We start from the raw sequence: 20079 nt of genomic DNA, 5'->3' as shown, positions 1-20079 counted from the left end.
CGACTGACTCAATAGTGTTTTGCAGGTGAATCTCAGATTATAAAATGAAAATGTAAGCCTTATAATAAAACCTCTCTACACATGGCAGTTATTACATTTCAGGTTTTCCTTGTCATTTAGTGCCAAGAAGGACAAGAAATCTTGTTGCTGGTCTCTGAAAATCCAAAGTCCCCAAATTCATTATTGGAGTCAACAATTCTCCTTTGAGCGCCGTACACCATTGTTCATTTCTCTAGTCCCCACCTGGAGTTAGTTAAAGAAAGTCAAACTTTTTAGGAAATACCTCTTTAAATCAAAGAAACTGTTAAAGATGGTATTTAATTTTATTGCAAGCAGTCTCCTCTATTTGCTAAATTGAAAAGTATTTTCACCTGATACTTTGGAAATGAAATCATGACCTTTAATAACTCCATTTAGTCTAAATGAATAAATACAGCTAGAAATGAATTGAAAGAGTCTTTCCAAGTGCTAACCAGAGTATATCCCATATATCTTGTAGTCATTAATAGCTGATGAATTCAGCTAATAATGTCAGAGGACATCGTCAAGGTTGATGGACCCCAAACTTGCCCTTGTTTTGACAGTACTTCTATAGTAGAGGGCTCTCACAGGGAAAGCAATTACCCAAAAGAGATTGGTTAATAGTGGACTTCTTCAAGGCAATTTGGATGCATGGGCAATGGTAGATGGATATAATGGGATTTTTTTTTTCTTTTAAGAGCACAAATTATGACTCACCCTAATTTTCAGTTCTGGTTATTTGCCAGTATTCAGTGTCAACCAGTATTAGTACAGGCCTTTATGACTCCCCACAGGGCCATGAACAATAGAATGAAGAAAACTCCTCCAAAGTTTTGTCATAAGTTGATGTTTGGTCTTCACTTCGTTAATCTTCTATTACCTAGGTCTTTCTGGACTCCTTTCCAAGGACCGTGGACAAGTTTCCCTTCCCACAAATACAATCCTAAATAAAAAGGAAGTTCGCAAAATTAAAAAAACATTGCATATTGATAGTGTCTTTTTTTTTTTTTTTAAACTTATAGCAGAGTAATTCTGCTTATCTTTCTGAAAGACCTAGGGATTCCTGAAAGAAGTGCGTTTTACAAGTGGTTTTACAAATGAACAATGCATATTTGTGTGAAAGCAGCAGGCACAAAGGAACAGGTATTGCTGCAGAGGGAGAGTAAAGCAGGAAAGAAGACAGATTTAGCCAGAGCCAAGCACAAACATGTTGTGAGTTTGCAGGACGAGTTACTGCCACGGTGCGGTGATTTCTGCCACCTTCTGCAGCGCTGCAGCTGCAAGCGGGCACCAGCGTTCATCAGTACAGCCAGACATCCAGCATCAATGCTGATTTTCCACTGATCGCATTGTTTCATTTGCAAAGCCACCGCAGCTACATGGGCTTGGCACTCGGATCTCCCGATGGCGCCAGGCACGGCGAGAAGCAGCAGAGGCAGGAGCCGTGTGAGCAGCCGCGCACACGTGTGTGCACAGCGGGGCAGAGCAGGAGGCGTCTGCAAGACACCTGCACCGGTCGGGATGATCGCCTTCGGCTTGCCCTCGGTGTTCACTACATTAATTATTGTCTGAGACAGCCTCAGTGTATTCACAGGGATTAAAGTGTTATCCCTGCAATTTACTGTTGGCGTACGCATGCGGTGTGGCTGAAGTTCACGACGGCACTGGCAGTCTTTTTTTTTTCATGCATGGTTTGAAGCCATTTATATTGCCCATGTCTTTCTCCCTTGGACCAGTGTTTTAATGCATCGTCACCGGGGTTATTTCTTTAAATGTTTAATACTATGCAAAAATAAATAAATGGCAGGCACTAGGGAAATCATTAATCAAGCATAATGAAGACCATGCAACTACACAGGTGGAGCTCAGATGACAACCTTCAGAGGACATGCTGACATCTTGGATAAGATGAAATGCAAAATCTGGATGTTAGTAACAACTCACCTGAGTATATAGCTCAAACCCTGTCTGCTAATCTGTCTTTCTATATTTAGCAGAGTGACCTGACTTCAACCAAATATTCACATCCCATTAAATCTAGTAGGATTTAAGTATGTCCCTAAGTGCTTCACTGACTGCAGGCAGCTTATTCACATTTCTGAATGCAACTAGATACAAATTACATTATTAAATCAGGGGCTGTGATTGGAACATGGATTTTAAAAATAATTTGTATTAATCTAGAGAACCTTTACATGGAGAAAAAAAATATATTTGCTTTGTAGCATTTTTAATATAAAGCCACTCCACAGGACTTTTCAGGGAAGTAAGAACTGGGGCTATAACTCACTTAGAATTGGTATGGAAAAACAAAATATATCGGACATGCGTATATGTTTTCTGTTTTATTCTCTACAAAATGTCTCACTTTGCTTGGAACAATCTCCACATTCGTCTTCCCAATGAGACAAAAAAAAAACCGCTGTAAGGCAGGAGGAAAAAATGTACTTGTAGGCTTACTGAAGAAGACCTGGGATGGGAATAAGCAACTGGAGGGAAAGGCATGTCTGAGCAGAGGGGGCCCTGCCGTGTCGGGACTGGGGCACCGGTCGTGCACAGAAGGTCAGCACGCCCTGGTCCCCGCCGTGCCCTGCTCCTCCGAGTCCCCGGGGTGGGATGGAGTGAGGAGAAAGGGCCCCGCCACCCCGCCGTGCTGCTGCCAGCACCGTGTGGAGCTGCCTCCGGCTGGCTGAGGCCTTCCAGAGGACCACAGGCGGCCAGCGGCAGGGCCTGCTGCCTCCTCGCTGCTGGCAGTGCCGGGAAGGGAAGCGCACACAAGGGAAATATTGCAGTACCTCGCTTTCGCTTCAGTCACAAACGTCTATTATTTTGCTCCGATGTGGTGAGAAGAAATAAGTCTCTAAGAAGAGTGTAATTTCTCTCCTGTCTCTCTCCTATTTGCAGGTGCAAAACCGAGGTGTAACGGCTACAGCACGGCCGCCAGGCGGGGGGCTCGCGGGGGCCATGCCCTGCCCCGTGCTGCAGCCTCCCCAGTGCCCTGGTACTAACGCCACGCCAGGCCTCCCCTGCACGCATCGGTACCCCAACGGGAACCAACGACAAAAATGCTGTGGGCATGATTTCCAGCAGCAAACGGCTCTTTGCTGATGAGGGCAAACCCCTGCAGGCCCACTTGGGCGCAGGTTGCTGCAGGCCAGGCAGCCCCCTCTGAACTGCCGCTCCCACCTCCCCTCTGGGCGCTCGTCCTGCACCTGTTGGAGCAAACACCACACCGGGGAAATCACCAACACCTCCGGGGGATTACCCGTGGCTCCTTCCGGAGACGATAATTCCTGCTTGCCTTAGCATCAAAGTCAACAAAGGCGAACGAGCACAAGCATTCACGGTCATCCTGCCGCATAGCAGCCAGAATTCAAAAACTTAAAGGGATAACTCGGCGTATTCAAATCCCATAGCCAAAAAGGGCTTGTCCTGGCTCCGAGCCCTCCTTCCTTTGGGCGGTGAAACCTCACTCCTGTCCCCATCACACAGCCCCTGCCGGAGCGAGCAGCGGATCACGCAGAGACCTTTCTCTGGGCTGGTTTCCGTTGCTCGGCCTGCTGCCTGCCCCCATCTCTTCTGTCACCAGCAGCCAGCAACGCTCTGCCCTGCTGCCACAGGCTCGTCACCCCCCTTCTACCTTTGCCTGGTCCACCTCCTGTCTTTTTCCGCCTCCCCCTCAATCCAGGAGCTTCAGTCTTTCCCATTTTCTCTCCTTCTGAAGACAAAGCAAACTTGGTTGCTCTAATGTTAACAAAACATCTCAAAACCCCACAAAGAGCATCATCGCCACAAGAATGCTATTAACAGAGATTTAAATTCTGTGGCACCTGCTGAACTGTGAGCGTGCTACAAAGTGAACTTTTATAAATCAGTAGCCATTAAATACAATTCTTTGAACAGGTAACAGTTAAAAATCATTATATAACATGCACTCTCATCATTTAAATCAGAGAGGCCAGATTCCCATCCTGGTGGAACTAGTATCCCTTATTATAGCGGGGGAATTACTTTAGACTTACATGAATGCAACTGAGATTAAAACCTGGCCTCTGGTTTTCAAGCCTTAATGAAGTTCGATTGTACAGAGTACTTGAAAGATTTTTTTGGTCTGTAGTGTGTACAATCAGGAACATTGGTCATTTAAAAGATAAAAAAGCTAAACACAAAAACTGAACATATGTAGATGCTTAGGCCAGTGGGAATAAAATTCACCAATTAAAATACTAATAAATGCAGAATATCCCCTTCCTTAATTAATTGGTTAAACAAACAGTGAGACTAGGTGAAATACTTCTATGATTATTTAACACAGAGAAAAATCAAGAAGGTTGACTGAATAACAATTCCTTAATTAACACACAATGAAGAACATTTGAGTTTTAATTAATCCTTATTGGCACTGCAGTAACTTCCACAGAGAATCTATTCCGACTCATTTCATAGGCAGGCGTTTCAAGTTTAGGTAATTTTAACATTTGGTGTCCAATATAAATCTACTTATTAAAACTGATAAAAATACATGGGATTAAAATCAGATACAAAGGGCAAGTACACTTGGGGAGTTATTTCTCTACACTGAGCGTTGCCGCTGTTGACAGAACATGGCACGCTTTACTTCCTTGCCCTGCTGTCGTGCTGCAAAGTCTCACCCGCCTACCTTTAAATCCTCAAGCAGGATCTGATTTTCTATCACAACTATTTGGGGGGTTAAATCCTTTCTTGTGAGTGGCCAGGAGCAGACAAACCCAACGAGGCTGAGCGGGAGGTGCCCAGGCAGCCCCGTGGGGGTGAGGTCGGCCACCCACGCTCTGGGAGTGCTGCAAGCAGGAGGAGAGGGGCGCATGCTGCATCCACACCTGGGCCCGTGGCTTTTGTCCTAGAAGGGAGCTCAGTGCTGGCAACCTCTCTGCTCCTGCAAACAATACCAGGACTGCAGCTGCAGCGGCCGCCTCCTCCAGATGGCTGCCACTTGGAGCAGCTCCTGCAAGGAAGTCGTATAAAACTTAATACACATAACTAATAGGTTTCCGCAGGAGTTTATTTAAAAGTCACATAAATTTAATAGAGCTCACTATTTTATCAAAGACATATAATTTTCTATTGCATTCCTCCGAATTTCCCAGAACACCTACGGCTTTGTGGCTGTCATCTGCCAACCTTTTTGACTCGCGAGCTGCTCTGCAGGGGACCACAAAGGGTAGCTAAAGATAGCAAACTATTTCCAGCAGTCCTAAATTCACAAACGGGGCCATGCCTTCACTAGAAAAAAAACATAATGACTGATCTAAAAACAGGGTTTTCCACTGAACTCTGTAAGACCTGTTCCATTTGCTTGTCATCTAAAATCTATCAAATGTCCCATCACTAGGGAGCAAACCTCCTATCAAATAAGCAAAAAATGAATACTTTTATTTCCATTTTTTGTTGATGTGGGCACGGGTAGTGCGATGGAACAACTATTTAGACATGCTTAATGACAACACTCAGTTTTACAGACAGGACTGGAAAACAAATATTTTAAAAGACCTCTCTAATAAGATGAAATAATTCAATAAACAAATGCTTTTTAATGAAAAATACCCGCATCTTTTTTGACAGTTGTATGTTACAAAGATAACAAACCAGTGCTCTGATCTAGAGACAGGCTCATGGGGTGCTGGACAAGGCTGTGAGTGCCTGGAGATTTCTTTATTCTCCTTAAGACATAGCAAGGTGTTTTCTCCCTCCTGACATGTTGAGAATTTTTCTGTTTTTCTTGGCTCTGATCTTATGTTATTACCATATATTCACTTAGGGCTAAGCCATGCCCAAACAATTCATTAATGTGCTAACTTCGTAATAATGTGCCATGCTAAATTCATAAACAAAAGTCGGATGGTCAACAGAAGAGGAGAGAAAGGCTTCAGAAAAAATGCAGAGGACGGATTTTCCTCAAACTGAAACATGCTTGGAAGAGAGCCCATTCAGCAATGGTGAGATCAGAAATGAAAATCTCTGATTTATTTAGGTCTACATGATGCATCCCACTTACCCTATTTCAAAACCTTTATGGAGAGAAGCAGTGGAGTTTATCCAGGGGTCTGGCCCCATCTCCGTGAGCAGAACCATTCCCCGAGCTGGCGGGCAGCCCAGCTGCACGCCCTGCCTCTGCACAGCATTTGCAGAGGGGAGCAGAGCCGCCTGTGCTGACATCTGTGCGCGGTTATGATATTCCTGCGAGTTTAGTGAAGTCGGGTCATTCACAGGAGCTCGGCATGAGGTGGAAGGGGAAGACTAAACTCTCGCAGCCATTTTTCCAGGGGCAAGGCAAAATCTAGCAGGCAGCTTCAACCTGACCTCTTGGTTCACATCTACAGTTACATGGGAGCAAAGTCAGGGGAAGTGCGAGGATGCAGCAAGATAGGTCTTCTCCAGCTCACTCCAAAGTCCCTGAGACTTCCCAAGCTGCGCTTCTCAAACAAAGCTGTTAGTGCCCTCTCTACATGCAGGCAATATCACCGTTTATAGCAAGCCCGTAGCAATGTGCTTGTCTTTGCAGCCATCTGGAAAGGCACCTTGTGCCCACGGCAAGGGATGTGTGAGCAGAGCACGAGCACAAAGCAGATAAACGAAGCAGCAGCAGTCAACAAGGAGCCAGCGATGAAGTCCCTGGGCAAAACCTTCTCTCTTGATTCAGGGCCCTCTCCCCTCACTGTTGGGATAAATGGCTTCAGTTCCAGGGAAATTAATCACTGCGTCCATTCTGGTCAGGAGAATCATCCCCTGCAACCCCTTTCAGACCAAGCCCAACATTCAGCCTTGCAGAACTGCTTGCAGCTGTGGTTGGCAATGGCAAGAGGTGGCCTTAAAGCCGAATCGAACCAAGAACCAGGTCAAACTGCCCAGTGGGTTTCGCATTGCCTCTGAAAAATTGGCCGTGAAAGTTCAGTCTTCCCTTGGCAGCCTCACAGAGAGCCTGAGGCCAGGCACGTTAAGCAGAAGCAGTGGAACCAGGTGGATTTCGGTCCACTTGTTCCACACAAGGCCTCATATTTGCACAGCTGTGCATCTCTGTAGAATGTGAGCGCTTTCTGAGGGGCTCAGCACTTTCACCTCACCCTTTTTTTCAGGAAACCCAATGCCCAAATGGGAAAGCTGAAAATATATCCACAGTGGGGAACGGAAATGTATGAATCAAATCACCCTTCAGAAAAAAAGGGGCTTTTGTACAAGAAATCCCACAGCAGATTTTTTTTTCTTTTTTCCAGGGGCTTGTTTGCATTACAAATGAAAAAGCCTGTCTCATAATCAAATGTGAACCAGAAGAACATGGCATCCTAGAAGGCGTGCTTGTCTAGACAGCCCATCAGCAGCCTAACCACATAACGGGCCCAAAAGCAGCTGCAAAGCTGTCAAAACAGATCCTTGTGTAGCCTGTCACTGAGCCATACCCAAAGCGAAGCCTCTGCACTCGGTGATTATTGTACAAGGATGGGGAACAGAAGTAATACAATGAATGAGAAAACTGCGCTCTGCCACAGCCTGTTTGGACAGTTTCTTCAAAAATGTAATCACAGCATTGACTGAGCTCATGAATTTCAAATGCCTGTCGATTATGGTTGGCAGCAGGACCACAGAAGCCTTCCCAAAAAAGCTTGAACTTAGTTATTATGCTTTATTAAGAGCCCTGCAATACTAAAGTGAGAGCTGTGTGAAAGTGTTTGCAAGCAGCAAAACGCTTGACATTCATCCTTGACTATAATTTCATAAAGAGCAAGCATGAGGATATTTACTGGCTTTTCTGGGAACATAAATGTTTTAGGACGGAAGGCTTGAAAAGCTGCTGCGTGCTAAAAGCATGCTGTGCATCTACCCCTGCGCAAACACAATTTGGGTCTCTCTAGTTTGCATACACACCTGCAGTGGGGAATGCTGGACCTGCTCCCTGCTCCGTGCGCTAGCTAATGACACGAGAAGGATGAGTTTTAAAAGCATATGCAACTTAAATGATTCTTTAAGAGTGCTCTCACAGCCATGCTAGTCACCATCCAGCTTTTCTTGCTTATACATATGCAAAATATACACGGAGTGATTTATTCCACACCCTTCCCTACTTCTCATCCTACCAAGTTCTGTGAAGGTTTTTGCTGAGCGAAAGCAGGAGCCTTTGCTGGATTACTGGGTCTGTAATACCCTCCTCAATGCAATTTTTTCAGTTTGGCCTGGACAAAAGGTACATCTTGTTGAGGTGGGAGCATTTTTTTCACTCCCTTGCTGCCTTAATTCTGCTGAATGGCTTCATTTCAGTGCTTTGTATCTCCTATCTGCCATTTCTGACTCCAACAGCAGAACATTTGCCCGCAGAGGCTTTCTGCCCTCACCTGTCAGGCTGTCACCATCCCACAGATTCTCCTGGTTCATCTCTGGCCTTCTGACTGTGGAGCCACCTCCTGCCATCCAGCCCCTCCCAAAGCTTTCATTTCCACCACCGCTTTTGGAAAGCCTGTCCATGCTGGTCGCCTGCTCCTCTCCAGCAGCGATCCCAAGTCCCAGGCCACAGCCTGCTTCAAAATACAGGCTTAAGTTGTGTCTGTCAGCCTTTGGTAGGCCAAACCCAGCCCCACGCCTCATTCTTCACTCATTCTGCACAATGATCTCTTGATTGCAACTTTCTTTCAGTATGAAGCTCTCTGTAAGAGCTTAATTTGGGCAGAGCTGCTCTAACAGTTGAAAACACAACTCGGAGAACATTTAGCAATACCTGTGTTACCGTCTTGTCTAAATCAGGCTCTTGTAAAATGCCTTTGTGCATCCCATAAATGTGCAATAGGGGAAGTACGAGGTCTGGAACGCACAGGCTGGGGGCCCTGAAAAGGGGGAGAAAGAAAATCACAAAACTTCCTCTAAGATAACCTTCTCAAATATTAGCAGGCAAGGTGGCTCTCAGCAAAGAGATCCCAGTGAATCTGTCATATGCCTGCAGGGGTTTTGGAGCCCTGACTGCAGACTAAACGACTTTCAGTTCCCTACAAGCACAGAATAAAAGCGAACAGCGAGGACTGACGGGTACGCATGCGGACTGGAAAGCAGCCTGCCACGAGCCGCCCCAGCCGTTGCTCTCCGTGCAGCCCCTCACCGTTCCCCTCCGGTCTGCCCTGAAGGAACCTGGGGGGACGGGTGGCTCTCAGGCCCGTGGACAACCACCAGGAGCTGCCCACGAACGGCGGCTGCCTGGCAGAAGGCTTTTGTGCGGGTTGGTCACCCAGCCACTGGAAAGGCATTTCCACATCAGCAGCACCTGGAGGTTGGTAGGCTGCAACACGGAGCAACCCTTTTCAGCAACCACACCCTCCTGAGGAGAAATAACGCTTCGGTGCTCCCTGCCCAGGATTTCTGTGATGTCACGTCACAGCTACAAAGATTTTCCGGAGGTAGTCGGGTCTGAGTGATTTATTGTTGGGTGAAGTTAGGAGCGCTTCCAGTGCGCAGAGAAGTCTCCCGTTTGCAGGGAGATGGATGACTGTCTGCAGAGAAAGCAAGAAAGTCAGACCCTGGGAGTTTGGAGCTGTGAGAGAAGATTAAATTCCCTTTGTACTTGGTCAAGTTCACGAGGAGGAAGGAATGCTCCAGAAGTTTCAGAAATATTAGAAGAACCTGGGCTCAGGCTCAGTGGGACCTGTCATTGCTTGCCAAGGAGGTCACATAGGTCAGAAGAGATTTATCTCAATCTATAAACTTTCATAATAACATGAAACAGCTTGTGAGGAGGATTCCTGCTTTATTTAAGTGTGTCCTCCAGCTGCTCCTTAGCAGCAGAGCTGCATTCCTGTGAATCCCGCTTGTAAATGATGCAGCTCTTTGCGTGACCAGAAATTGTAAAGAGATCCATGTAAGGGCGGACAGGCACAAAATCAGCAACATGTTTTATACCCTGGTTTAAAGGAGAAAAGATCCTGTGCCTGGAACATCTCTGTTCGTCCATCCAAAGCTCTGGTTTCAGCAGAGGACGCGGTGATGGAGCTCAGGCCTGGGCACAGCCCAGGAGCTTTAACCATGTGCAGCCCCACTAAGCATTTCCTCCTTGCAAAACGGACGGCACTTTTTAACACTGCTGTTTCCAGACCCGCTCCACACAGTGCTGCATTTTGCGTAACAAGGGAGTCTCCACGTTCATTCCATCCGTGAGACCTGGTGCTGAGGTGCCCAGCCCTAACGCACCAGCAGCGCCGGGCCCAAGGGCAGCGTGCTGCGGGGCGCACAGCAGCAGGGCAATCCCTGCAGCCCGCCTGGTCCGCTCCAGCTGGGGCGCCCGCACGGGCGGCGCTGGCAGGGTGGCAGCTTGGCTACAGGATGACCAGCTATTCCCAGAAGCAGCACAGAAAGGGATCTGGTGCTCCAGCAAAAAAACTCCATCTGAAAGAAATACCTATTGCTTTACCCAAAGGTATATAAGTGTCTCAGTGGACTTCTGTAGGATTCCATACATGGAAGTATTTATGACAGCTGCATAAATTATAGAAAAATAACTGAAGATATTGCCATACTAAATCTGAGAAATTAGATATTTGACCTAGGTTTGAATCCCAGCCATCTATTTAATTACTACAGACAACGTATTTATCTCTTCAGCCTCCCCAACATCTGTGGCAGTGAGCTGTACAGTTTGTGTGTGGATAAAACGGGACTTTTTGTAGACTATCAAGCTGTTAGGCGGCAGATTAAATTATCAACCTCTAGCTTTGGCAATATATCAGAAACATGAACATTTGTTTCCTATCTGTTTTCTCCTTATTGTTCACAATGCCAAGCTAGGGGCATGGCACCCTCACAACTATCCAAGTGCATACAGACATAAACCCTCCCTTGCGAGGCACAAAGATAGAACATTTAGAACAGGAATATATGTAAAGAGATGTTGCCACATCCTTTAGTTATGTTTAGTATTTCTGCACAGTCAAGCAACCCTGAGGAAAGAAATAGCAACTGACTTCTGGCAACCATCACTACTGCAGCCCCCATTTACAACATATCGTTCGATCTCAAACCTCATTTTCTTAAACTTCTTGTTCTTATTCTGCTGCTACATATCTATCTCTCTACTATCTCTCTCATCAATATGTGGGGCATTTTTCTGCGGTTTACAAACCAGAAATTACTCAGTTTTCTCAGCTTCCCTTACCAGCATCTTGCCCCTTAACACAGCAGTAACAGCATCCTACTCACAGTAAGTAGCTGCTGCAAATATCCACAGAAACAAAATCCAGGAGCAAAGCCCTTTCGGTAAATGGAACTGAATGATTCATGCCTCTTAACAGTAAAGAAAATTAAAGAGGAAAATAAATTAAACACCTACTCAGAAATTAGAAGGCCCTAGCAACAACAAAGCATGCAACACGTGTTTTGGTTTTAAACCCACGCTGAGCTCCGGACCCCTCAGCAAGGCGGGCAGCCGCGCAGGCCCGAGGCCGCATCCAGCCCCAGAGGAGGGGCACGGGAAGCCCAGCACCGATGGAAGCGGGACCGGGCACCGGCTGGCTCCTGGGGCCACGACGGCACCTGCCCCTCCGGGCAGTTTGCAGCACGTGCCTTAAATCCTGCTCCTCCCCGAGCTGAGTTCAAAGGGCCTGAATTTTACAGCCAGCAGGGATTCCGACATTTTACGGAAGTCCAAAGAAAGTCGATGAAATTCCTGGCCGCACTGAAGCGTTTACGTTCCTCTCCACCTGGGACATGTTGGGTAGGGGAGGCAGAGCGAGAAGGGCTTGAGAAGGCTCACCTCTTGCTCTAAACCCCTCCAACTATTCATCCAAAAGATTGCATCAATACTTCCTACAGTGATGAGCATAAGAAGAGCCATTGCAGGCCAAGCCAATGGTCCTCTGTCCCCACAGCACCCGGGACCTTTTGCAGAGGACCAGGGAAATGTGGCAGGACCTGGGCAGACCTGTCCGTGTCCCCAGTACATGGTCAAGGCTGCAGGGACGCAGGGACTCAGAGACAGTGAAGACCCTGGATTTGAATAGCTCTTGGCTTTTCCTTCCACCAAGTTACCCAGATCTCTCTTGAAGCCATATCAGCCTTTGGCCTCCACAATTCCCTCTGGAAGAAGTCCTACAGTGATAGCACATCCTCCAGAACCATTCCCTTTGGTTTGTCTGAATCTGAACACTGCCAGCTGTCTTCAATAGCTTTCAGTTCTGCAGCTGGAAACAACACAAAATTGTTGTTTCCTACCTGTCCTCTCCGTGACATCCAGGATTTTATAGATCCTTCTTGCATTCCCCGGCAGTCATTGCTGTTCAAGGCTGAAAAGCCTTTATCCATTCAGGTGTCCCTAAAATAATATAAATAAATAAAAATAAATAAATCTATACCCTTCATCCTCCATAACCTTCTCTATACCTTTTGTACTTTCAGAGTTTCTTACTACAGGACTATTCAAGATGCATCAAAGGCAGAGCCATGTTTTCTATGTTCTTCTCCTTTCTTGATTCTCCTGCTCCTTGCACGTTGTGTGAGCACCTCTCAGCACTGAGCTGACGTTTTTATAACACTACCTACTGTAGCCACGATATCTGGTTCCCCAATGGAACCAGTCGTGTAAGTCCAGCTGGATTTCTTTCCCTCTTCACATTGACTTTCCCTCTGCTCAGATGACAGCAGTGTTGCCAGGGTTAAGGCGTGCTGCTGCCCCGCTGCAGCACTTACCTCACAGCAGTAAAATGCACACTCTGCAGATTTGTACCTCTTCTCCCAATGTCATTTCATTAGTTAGACCTTACGTCACCGCAGTTAAAATAGTTCTGTGACCGGGCAAATGCATTGCTTTGAAAATAATTATATAAATTACATAAATTTCATGCTTTATTACATTTCTTCCGCCACCAGTGCCTTGAACTCCACAGCAAGATGTACCTCTTAAACTTCACTGCCCTGCTTTGGCAAGGCTCGAAGTCAGATATCGACCCCCTTCCTCCCGTGCTGGGTCGCTTTATGTCCCCTGGGGCCAGCATCACCTCCGGGCCGGGCCCAGCTGAGCCAGGCAGAGCCATTCTGTGCCGGGCCGCCCGCAAAAAGAGAGGACGAAACAGGATGCCTTCGAGTAGGTTAACAGAGATGATTCACCAAGGAGTAACTGAAAAGCCCGGGAGCGTCTCTTTGCTAGATGTTTTATTCCAGCAGAGACTTTAATCAAGCTTCCAAGGAACTCCTCCCAAGGCTTCACAAGGTGCTAAAAAGATTTGCATAGGCAAAAACCACCATGATGAAAATAAATGGGTTTTAAAATATCAATAATGTAAATAACTATTTTCATTCTTAGCTTTTTCTAAACTTTTTTTTTTTTCTTTAAAGACAAACTTATGTTCGTAAGACTCCTGTGCTAATAGTGTGTTTGGAAAATCAATGTAAGAGGTGAATAATGAAAAGACAGCAATTTGAGTATGTAACCTAATAGCAAAAAGCGGGCCATTTATGTCAATATCAATTTCAGAGCAACTCTTACAGCCCAGCAAAATTCTAATTTCTGCCATTCTGCCTAAGTTTCAAATGTTTTGAATGAGCAGAACACGTTTTTAGGACTGGAGGAATTTTTACTGGTAGGTGAACTAGCCTGATCAAAACCTGATTCAAATCAGCATGAACAATTCCAAAACCATCTGCAAGCACAAAGACATTTTCTAATCAGAGGAACTCTCTTCCAACCTTTCAGTAACAGGTACACCAGACCTTTCTGAAGTCAGGACACATTCTGTCAGTTTTTCAGAGAATACACACACACCTTTTCATGTTCTTTTCATGGCTTTTTTTTTTTCCTCAGAAAAGCTTGAGTTCTCCACAGGTTTTAGATGTGAACATGCAGAATTACTTCCCAAGAATTGAATCATTAGCTTTTATAGATCCAGTGGCAACACTTTAAAATAATGACCAAGCCATTATTCATTCTCACGACATTTATTTTAATAACATTAATCATAATGAACTCATTTGGTATTAATGTAGGTGTCGTAAGGCCTTCTATAGAATTCCTAGGGCATTAATTAGCCGGGCCATTATTTTTATTATTTTTCTAAAAGTTAATCCAAAATGTGCCTGAGAGGTTCTGGACTAGCCAAGCTCAGAAAAGAGTTCTCTGTTAGCCCAGGGAGCAAATACGAATCGCTTCCCAAAGGGTGGGCACGTTTTGCCTGGATTTCGGCTGGATGGGGTCCAGCAGCTGCTGCCCTGTGCAGCTCGTGGTGTGCAAGGGACCCGTGCCCCAACCCACCCCGGTCGTGCCGCCGGGAGCTCCTGCAGCCCCGAGCCCAGCGGGCGCTCAGCTGCTGCTCTAACAATCATATTTTGTGGCTGTGCGTATTCATAGCTGTTTTTTCTCAGGCTTGGACATGTTGCCAAGAGACTGAGAAATGGTGCCAAATTGTGCATCTTTGCAGGAAGCTCCAAAAGGAACCTCTTCTTTCTTTGGGCTACTTTTTAATCAAGCGTGTTCTGTGGAACCAGAGCTGTAGGATATTACCTTAAGAATATTCCCATGCTCTTCATACTCATTCTCTTAAAAAGATAAGCAATGCAGCTGATCCAGACTCTTCATTCCCTAATCCAAACGCTGCCTTGTCCATAAATATTTGTGTTTCAAAGCTCCTCACATTGCCAGGAGCTAGCAAGGAGAAAAAAAAAAAAAAGAGAGAGAGAGAGAGAAGGAAAAAAAAAAGCAACATAGAAGAAACCTGCCTGTTAGGTAAATCATTTTTGCTCTTAGGGGAAAAGCAGTCACACTTGGACTGGTCCTCTAAGGAGGAAGACGTAGCCATTTAAAAATGAAAAACTTGATCCCCGTTTGCACCTCAAAAACCCAGCATGGGGACCTGGGCGGAAGGGAGACACGAGGGTAACAAAGCCACAAACCGAACGCCCCAGCTGCTGGAGTCCTCAGCATAGATTGATTCGACATCCACGTGCCCCGCGGCGACAGCTCCTTTGAGGTGCAGCAGAGCAAGGAAATAGCACAAGCTCTGGCTCCTTCCTCTGCTTTCAACAGAGTTTATAGCCACCTACGCCTTTGAAATTCTTGGATTGTCATAATCTTGGAGAAAATACCTGAAACATCCTGCAGTAATGCAGTAAAAGACTGATTTCCAACTAGTGAAAACTTAAATATGAAGAGAAGGCAGACTACAGACTTTTCTGTGATGAGAATCGCAATTTTGGCTGTTACCAAAAACATTTACATGGTAACAGGAACAAGTTTAACACTTGCTACGGCTTTTGCAGTTGCAGAATTAGTGTTACACAGACAGGACCTTTTACAAAACACTTTATATTATCTTAGACAGTCTACAATCAGAATATTTTCAGTTTTATATTCCAAGTCTATGCAGAAAGTACTTTCCAACAGTAACACAGTGAATAAAATGCCTACATAATCCTGGAATGAGTCAACCTGAATGCAACAGCTAATAATACGGGACCTCAAACTGTTCAGTAGTTAGACCGCAATCCATTCTCCACCTGTCTCTGCACAGGCATGAGAAGAGAAACGTGCTCGGCAGTTAGACATCTCTGATGTCTATCACAAGAGCGGGGACTGCTCTGTACCCAAAGAACCGTGCAGGCGCTGGCTCAGTGACTCTCCTCCAGGGTGAGCAGTCCCGGTCCCTTTGAAGGAGTGGAAAGGCTGCGGGCAGCCGGGTAGTGCTTTAATTGGGCTGCAGCAGGACCCACTGCTGGGGAACGAACTCCAGCACCAAGGAGCCTGTGGAGGAGCCAAGGCGCAAGACTAGGCGACCTGCTTTATTTAGGCAAAAAGGGGAGAAAAAAAAAAAAGGGAAATAAAAAGCCCTGCTTCATCTGTAACTCATTGGTGCTCAGAAAGATCTTTGCAGCGGGGACAATGACACCACGTGTGACAAATTTACACCTGCTCTTTCATGCCGGTCTGTTCAGTGCCTGAGAAGGAGTAGATTTGACAAAACTTGCCAGGCAGAGGATAAAACCGGGCCTACAGAAAGAAGAACGGCTGTTCTCCCTTTCACATTCCAGTTAAAATGTGTTCCTTGCAGGCAGGTGTGAGGTGTGCTCAGGCCAGCCCAGTGCCCCCCGATGCAATGCACCCCCTGCAGCTGCACCAAGGCCCCCAGCCCAGCACACAGAGCTCGCAGCAGAGCCACAAGTCCTGCACCCCGGGCCACACGCCTGGGAGTCCAGGTCCCAGCTGTTGAGTCGGGAGCAAGATGCTGAAGCACGACAGACCCAACAGAACAAACCTCAAGGCACGGGGCACGTCGGGGGAAGCCTGAGCCAGCAGCACTGAGCGCCAGCCTGCAGGGAGATGCTCGTGAGCATCTCTGCACGGTGCACCAGAGTAACTCCAGCTGCACGCTTAGCAGGCTTCCTCAGGGCAGTCTGAAAAAGTGATCTCACCCAACACACTCACTTCTTTCAGATCTACAAGTTCTTCTCACATCCAACACTTTATCATCTTACATTCATTAAACTGCTCTAAGCCTCAGCACTTCACTTATTTTGATTGCTGTGGACTAGTAGTATTTCAGAATCAAATGTTTTATTTCTCCTTTCCTATGGACTTTCTATTAAACTATTACAGTCACCACAAATTTATTAGCAGACATTTTATATACAATCTCATGCTTCAGGGTTTCCAGCTTACATAAGCACTGTTTTATGCTTACCACAGGAAATTTTATCTAACAGTGACACCATTTGCACAGACAAAGAGGATATGCACATCTCTCCTGTGATGCACATTTAAATTCTGTAAAACCAACAAGAACACCCTGCCCATTTAATTTATCCCTACAAAGGGAAGGTAACCAGTGCCAGCGAGGTGCGTTACAGGTGCCCAGAAAATCAGAAACAGAGTCCCAGTTGGGCACAGCTATGACCACATACAGATGACAAATAGAGGGGAGAAAAAAAAAAGCATCCCAAAAAACTTGCTCTAGGACTTTCTTTCACTTATGCTTTCAGCTTGCAACCACACGTGCTTTGTGGTTATATCCCATGCACATGTCCTTGCAAGTTTCAGAAAAAGGTCTGAGTACCTGGGGTGCTGCTCTTGGCCTCCAAGCCATCTCCACGGCCTGCACCTCCAGAAGACAGGGAGCCTCCTTGAGACCCAAAAAGTATTATTTTCTTGTTTGCTTCCTGTCTTGCTAAAGCACCTGCTCTTTAATCTAGACTGTAAGAGTGAAAGAAAAAGGAATAAAGTAAACCTGCAGCATCTGGGGGAAAATCATTTTTTGTGCTTAAATAAAAAACAGGAAAGGGAAGAGGGAAAATCAACTTCACTGGCCATGCAAGGCAGGATGCTGTTTTTCACTGTGGTTCACAAATGATCAAGATATAAGGAGAAGAACTTGAACATTAGAACCAAAAGAATGAGTATTTTCTTAAGGTATAACAGAGAGGCCTATTGTATGGATATACAGGCCTGAACTTTAAAGCACTGGACTTTGGTATAACCTGACACTTCCTGAAGGGAATAAAAGATTGATAATTAAGTATTAAAAAAAAATCTTTTGAAAAGAAAAGACACCCTGAAAGGAAGTACCGAAACATTTCATTCAAAAAATTTTGAAATGGGATGTTTGACACTACCTGAATTTGTCATCTCCTTAGTGTCTTCACCCTCTTAAAAATTAAGTTTTCAGCAATGATGGCATGATTATATGAAGCATTTAATTTCAACTGATCTGCTCATTGAAGAGCTATTCATTGTCTTTTTTCCAGTTAGATCTTCACATAGCACAAAGGTAGTTTTATGATTTTTTAGTATGTCATTTGTAGAACAATTAGTACTAAACCAATTACAACTTCAAGTGCTAAATTCCAGGAAACAGTTCAGGACACCTGTGGAGTCCATGAGCATATATTTCTTCATACATGATTACAAAAGAAACCATGCCCGTATCACGAAAACATGTACTGATTTATAGCTCTTGTTGTTCAGATATAATGTAAGGAAGCAGTTTATTAGAAAAGCTTTGAAAATAAAATGTTAAACAAATCATATGCTGAGGAACTGATGTAAAACAAATTTTCATTAGTATATATTAAATAATGAAAGTTTCTGATTTGTATCAATTTCTTAGCTTCTTAGCTACTTATCTTCTTGCCATACCTGAGACACCAGCTACTTCTCTATCACAGGCAGCCAGAAAAAAATCTTTATATGGTTTTAAGGTGCTTCTTCATTAACAAGGCTTATAAGAGACAATACTTATGTTGGAATGGTTATTCAGGCATTCTCACAAAGTTTTTGAAAGGGGAGATGAAATTTTAAGAGCAAATAAGTTTCGAAATATGCTCTCATATTTTAGCAATGGCATTTGAAATCAATATTTTCCATTACCTCTATAAATGGTGGCAAAATGTATGGTAACATTTCAGCTGCTAATATCTTACAGTCTGATCTATATAGAATATGTACTTTTTGTGGTCTGATTGTATTGATTCCTCGTTTAGCATACAAATGAGGCTACAAGTTCATTAAAAAAGGGAAAAACAATTGCTTGGTACTTTATACTTGTCACTCAGGAGACTGAGTTAGATTTCAGTAAACTTATATGTGAATAATAATTACGGGCATGTGCACACTTGTCTTCAGAAGCTGCATAAATCTTTCTGTAAAACCTGCTCCAAGTTTTCTCTAATGCCTGAAACACTGGAATAGCATTTCTTGGCTGCAGGAAGAAAAAGGACACCCTTGTCAAACCCAAAACACTGAACAACACCCCAAAATAAGTTTCACTAACTTTCTCTTATCAGCCACATTCATTGAAAACCTAACAATACAGCGCTGCATGCAACCGGTCTGAGTGATCTGTGGAGACAGAGAATGGAATAATGTTTTCAACAATGGCATAAAGCACAAAAGAGAGTGCCGTGCCTTCTCTTCTACCTCTTCTACATTTATTTATTATTTTTGCACAACTGAAACTGAGATGAAAATTTGAAGATTTGGAACCTGGAGCACATTTCCTATTTCAGGGCCATCCACAGCACCAGTCCAGTATTATACAAATATCCTGACAAACAATACAGCAGGGAAGAATAATCAATGAAGGACTAAACTCATACTACAGATTGTGCCACAACTGTGAGCTAGCGTGTATCCAAAGGAAACAAAAGCTCTCCTACTGCTGACGATTCACATAGCTTGCTCTTGTGGTTTGTGATTTTACTCATTAAAATTCCTGTTTATATACCTAGTACCAGAGATGTGTGGCTTAAACAGCATCCAACAGGCAGGTTTATGAACAGTTCCTACAAACTGCGAGTCTCAGAGCACATCACAGTTAAATACGTATTTTTCTCAGGCAATGCAGTTCAGGAAACCTGGTGGCCTTCCCATCAGTATTATTTGATAGGACCAAAAGGAAAGTAACTCTTGCAACTTTAATGCAAATTGCACATAGCTTTTGAGCATCATAACAGAAAGTTGTTCAACTGTGAACTTTGGATTTACCGAATAACGCCTGGTTTTCATTCTTGGAATGAAGACATGAAATACTAGCTGGACGGTTGTCTGAACTGAGATTTCAGGAAGGACAGTCTAATTTCCAGAGCCCAGGCTTTGACCTCGGTTTTGAAGCTGACAGTATGCCCATCCTGTTAGAGGCTTAGAATGGTCTAATATTTAATGGGATTTTGACATTTTGAAAATTTCAATCCAAGTGTATGCATGCAGAACCATCAAAAAATATCATGTAGGAGAATCTGTACCACTATGGAGCTGTGCTAACTTAGATTAATAACTCAGAGGGAGCACCTATAAAATGTTTACCAATTTTGTACCTTTCTTTTCTACAGAAATAAGGATATTGAGTTTTAAAATCACAGCAACCTGGAAGAACTTGAGGCAAACCATCAGTACATAATGAACAAAGTTGTGTCATTTCCAAGGCTCTGCATGAAAAGACACACACGCATTAGGTACATTTATGTCTTACATTATAGAAGTTTCAGTATTCTCTGGATATAAGACTCCCAATACTTTTAAAAATGATGTCCTTGAAAAGGTAATGACTATGTCAGGCAATGAAGTTAAAATAAGAA

General features: G+C 44.6%; 1 long non-coding RNA gene across 2 annotated transcripts in view; it reads right to left on the bottom strand.

The window, feature by feature from the left end:
• The window catches only part of LOC106032883 (uncharacterized), a 57619-nt gene that overhangs the window by 15954 nt on the left and 21586 nt on the right, over window positions 1-20079 (bottom strand). For both annotated transcript variants that reach the window (XR_010824817.1, XR_007160662.2), the window contains exons 2-3: window positions 12238-12337; window positions 739-964 (exon numbers count right to left, since the gene is read on the bottom strand). This is a non-coding gene — a long non-coding RNA (uncharacterized lncRNA). The remainder of the gene's footprint in view (window positions 1-738; window positions 965-12237; window positions 12338-20079) is intronic.

Source organism: Anser cygnoides, chromosome 14, assembly GCF_040182565.1.
Source record: "Anser cygnoides isolate HZ-2024a breed goose chromosome 14, Taihu_goose_T2T_genome, whole genome shotgun sequence".
In the NCBI taxonomy this organism is placed as follows: domain Eukaryota; kingdom Metazoa; phylum Chordata; class Aves; order Anseriformes; family Anatidae; genus Anser; species Anser cygnoides.
This window is presented reverse-complemented; position numbering and strand designations above follow the sequence as displayed.